This window comes from Morone saxatilis, unplaced genomic scaffold (assembly GCF_004916995.1).
Source record: "Morone saxatilis isolate NCDOM2014 unplaced genomic scaffold, NCSU_SB_2.0 Contig14, whole genome shotgun sequence".
Lineage (NCBI taxonomy): Eukaryota > Metazoa > Chordata > Actinopteri > Moronidae > Morone > Morone saxatilis.
The window spans coordinates 21,866,602-21,870,463 of NW_023339696.1; the positions used below are offsets into that span (position 1 = coordinate 21,866,602).

Genomic DNA, 3,862 nt, shown 5'->3' on the forward strand with positions numbered 1-3,862 from the left:
GTTCCCAGTGAGGAAATATTTAATGAAACCTAACGACTGTATTTTCATTATAGAATATTTCATTATTAGTTGCACAGATTTGCTGCAGGTCTTCAGATTAAACATACTCTTTGTTTGGGAGGATGCGACGTTACCAGCTGTTATTATCTGAGTGTTACTGTATAATTACGCCCACGCTCATTCCACATGCTGACATTTACCGACAGTAAACTTCCCTGAATTAACTTTCTCTACTTGTCCCGACGGCTTCAGCTCGGTAGTTCGAATCCTGAAAGGTCGCAGGAGGCCTGGAGGTTGTAGAGACCTTCCCCCCGGCGCTGAGCAGAGCCATCATTGTCACTCCAATAAGCAGGTTTGAAGGTTACATTTTTCCCTGACCATCCCTCGCTGCCACACCCACAACAGGCCTCCACTACCTGGCTCCCCGCCTCACCTGTCGTCATGGTATTTGCAGGGTGACTGACAGCTCTTTGGCAGGAGGAGGCTTAAATAGAAGGCGAGAAACGTGTGCTCCTCACTCTCCTCACTCTCCTCACTCTCCTCTCTGTGTCGTCTCTGGCAGCCACAGCAGAATCATGATCTCTCGCACTTCCTCCATGTCCATGCGGTCCTCCATGGGGAGCTCCAGTGGCTCCATGATCGGCATCGGTGGCGGCAGTCGCATCTCCTCCATGAGGGCCGGCAGCGTGCATGGGGGAGCAGGAGGCGGCGGCGTGCGCATCTCCTCGGCCTCCATGGGTGGCGGCGGCGGCTTCGGAGGAGGCTACTCGTCCTCCTCCAGCTACAGCGTGTCCGGTGGCATGGACAGCTGCACCATCGGCAACGAGAAGTTCGCCATGCAGAACCTCAACGACCGCCTGGCCACCTACCTGGCCAAGGTGCGCTCCCTGGAGAAGGCCAACGCCGAGCTGGAGCTGAAGATCAGACAGTTCCTGGAGAGCAAGGTGGGCCCCGCCACCCGGGACTACAGCGCCTTCTTCGCCACCATCGCTGACATCACCGCCAAGGTAAACCTCCTCCTCATCCTCACGGGTGCAGGTGCAGCCAGGGCCAGAGAGTGAACTCATTGGGCGGGGCCTCTGGGAGTAGATATTGATTATTGGTTCTGTTTCTGAACTGAGTGATGTGATGATGTCACTGTGATGTCAGATTCAAGGCGCCGTCAGAACGAACGGAGCGATCCACCTGAGCATCGATAACGCCCGGCTGGCTGCAGAGGACTTCAGGACCAAGTGAGTACCAAGAAACTGTAGCCTGCCTATCTTTGCTGCTTCCTCTACAACCCAGCTCCTTTTTTATGTTGTATCTGATTAATCAATGTTATTTCTGATTGCATTGATGCTCGCTCTGTTCTTTACCCTGGGGGGTCTCTGCTGCCGCTCTCTTTGTATCAAACTCTTCCATGTATGCTGGTGGAAGGGCAAGGAGGTCCCAGAACAGAACCATACCATACATAATATTCTGCTTTTGAAATAAAAGTTCTTTTGACAAAAGTGGTCCTGACTGAACTATAGATTACTTTAAACTTCATCATTTATAGATTACAGAATGATTCCACTTCATTATCGCTCTGAAAATAAGGACTCATTAACAGTAATTAATGATCATTAATAATAATAAGTATTATTAGATTAATAATAATAATAATAATAATAATAATAATAAATAATGATCATTTGAATGTTCAAACACGATCAGAAAGAATCTAATGAGCAGAGATGATTTGAACACGTTTAATACAAAACTATATTATTGATATAATTAATAAAAAAGTGTTTAGTTTTAAGAATAAATCCAAATGTTAACAGCTCATTTATGTGCTGATGTTTGATGCTCTTCCTCCTTCTCCTCTTCCTCCTCCTCTCCTGCAGGTTTGAGAACGAGCTGGCGATGCGTCAGTCGGTTGAAGCCGATATCGGCGGTCTGAAGAGAGTCCTGGACCAACTGACTCTGGCGAAGTCGGACCTGGAGATGCAGATCGAGGGTCTGAAGGAGGAGCTGATCTTCCTCAAGAAGAACCACCAGGAGGTCAGTGAGGAGGAGGAGGAGGAGGAGGCTCATCTTCATCACTAAGTGAATAAGTGAACGCAGTGACACTCTGGTTGTGTTTGCAGGAGCTGTCGGCGCCCGGGAGCGGACCTGTCGAAGTCATCGGCAGTAGGCGTACTACGAGGGCACTCGCCGCAAGAACCACAGAGAGCTGGAGAGCTGGTTCTCAGGCCAAGGTAACGCGTGAAATCACTTCCTGTGGAGATCAACCTCCTGTGTTGAAAGTGTAGACTGAAACCTGCTGTGTGTGTGCCTGTGTGCCTGTGTGTGGTGTGTGTGTGTGTGTGCAGTCGGAGGCGTTGAGCAAGGAGGTGGTCACTCAGACGGTCACTCTGCAGACGTCAAAGACAGAAATCACAGAGGTCAAACGGACGCTGCAGTCGCTGCAGATCGAGCTGCAGTCCATGTTGGGGATGGTGAGTTGTTATTGTTTTTATTTTTATTTTCTTAAATATTTTATAAATAATAATAAAAAAAATCAATGTTTGTTTATGTTAAGTTCAGTTTCATTGAAGATTTTTCTGTTTAGTTTTTATTGTTTTAAAATGTTTAGCTTTAGTTTTTTCATTATATTTTGGGGTCTTCAAAGTTGTTTTTCACACGTGGCCCTAATTGTCTTCCGTACTTTAGCGACTTTTAAGGTGACTAAAACACGAGTCCCTCCACTCCCATTAATATCAATATAAACCAGTTCAATTCAAACATAGTGCAGATTTCAACAGATGGTAAAGAAATAATAACACTTGATAACAATAATAAACTATAAATAAATAAATGTTTCTTACTGAGGGTGTAAACTGAGTTTATGTGTTCGTTGTGCAGAAAGCGTCGCTGGAGTCCACGCTGGCTGAGACACAGAACCGTTACGCCATGCAGCTCTCCGGGTACCAGATGCAGGTGAGACGCTCCCACCTGTCGGTCTGAAGAAGTGACTCAGCGTTTTTCACGTTTCTACTCGATGAACCTTCTTCTTCCTCTTCTTCTCCTCCTGCAGGTGACGTCCCTGGAGGAGCAGCTGACGCAGCTGAGGGCCGACCTGGAGAGACAGTCGCAGGAGTACCAGATGCTGCTGGACATCAAGACCCGTCTGGAGCTGGAGATTGCCGAATACAGGAGGCTGCTGGACGGAGAGGCGAGCAGCAGGTGAGAGCGATCACACCTGAGGAGGTTACAGATAAAACCTGGTTCAGAAAGAAACATCTGAATTGTTTAGCTTTTATTCTTTTAACTCAAATACATGTTTCAGAATTGGCCCCGCTCATCTTCCGTATATTCAGCAGGAAGTAATCTGACTCTGTTCTCTGATTGGTCCACAGCGTCAGCACATCCACCTCGTCATCCACGACCACCAAGCGTGTGGTGACGGTGGTGGAGGAGGTCGTCGACGGGAAGATTGTGTCCTCTTCCTCCTCCTCTTCCTCCGCTGTGTACCGCTGAGCCGTTGCCGGGGGCGACAGCCAATCATCATCATCATAATCGTTGTCATCGTCTGATGTCATCATCGTTCACTGATGAGAATCCGACGTTAAAAATAAATAAAACGAGAGTCCAAATAAAATCTGTGTTTGTGTGTTTTTTACTGAAAAAACTGTTAAAATCCTGATGATGAAACTCAGCTTCTTTCTATTCTTTAGAGAAACTTGAGTTTTAGAAACAAACAAACTTAATTATTTGCAATTGAAAATATTAAATTATTAATCTAACAGCAAGTTTTTTGTTTCTAAAATTTAAAGATTTGTGTGTTTTCTAAAGTAGATAATTTATTAAGGTTATTTTAACTCAAAAATGAAGACACGAAAACAAAGTAACACAA

At 46.0% G+C, this 3,862-nt stretch overlaps 1 pseudogene; it reads left to right on the forward strand.

The window, feature by feature from the left end:
- Positions 1-268: 268 nt before the first annotated feature.
- On the forward strand, positions 269-3,594 carry LOC118323275 (annotated as a pseudogene).
- Positions 3,595-3,862: the final 268 nt, after the last annotated feature.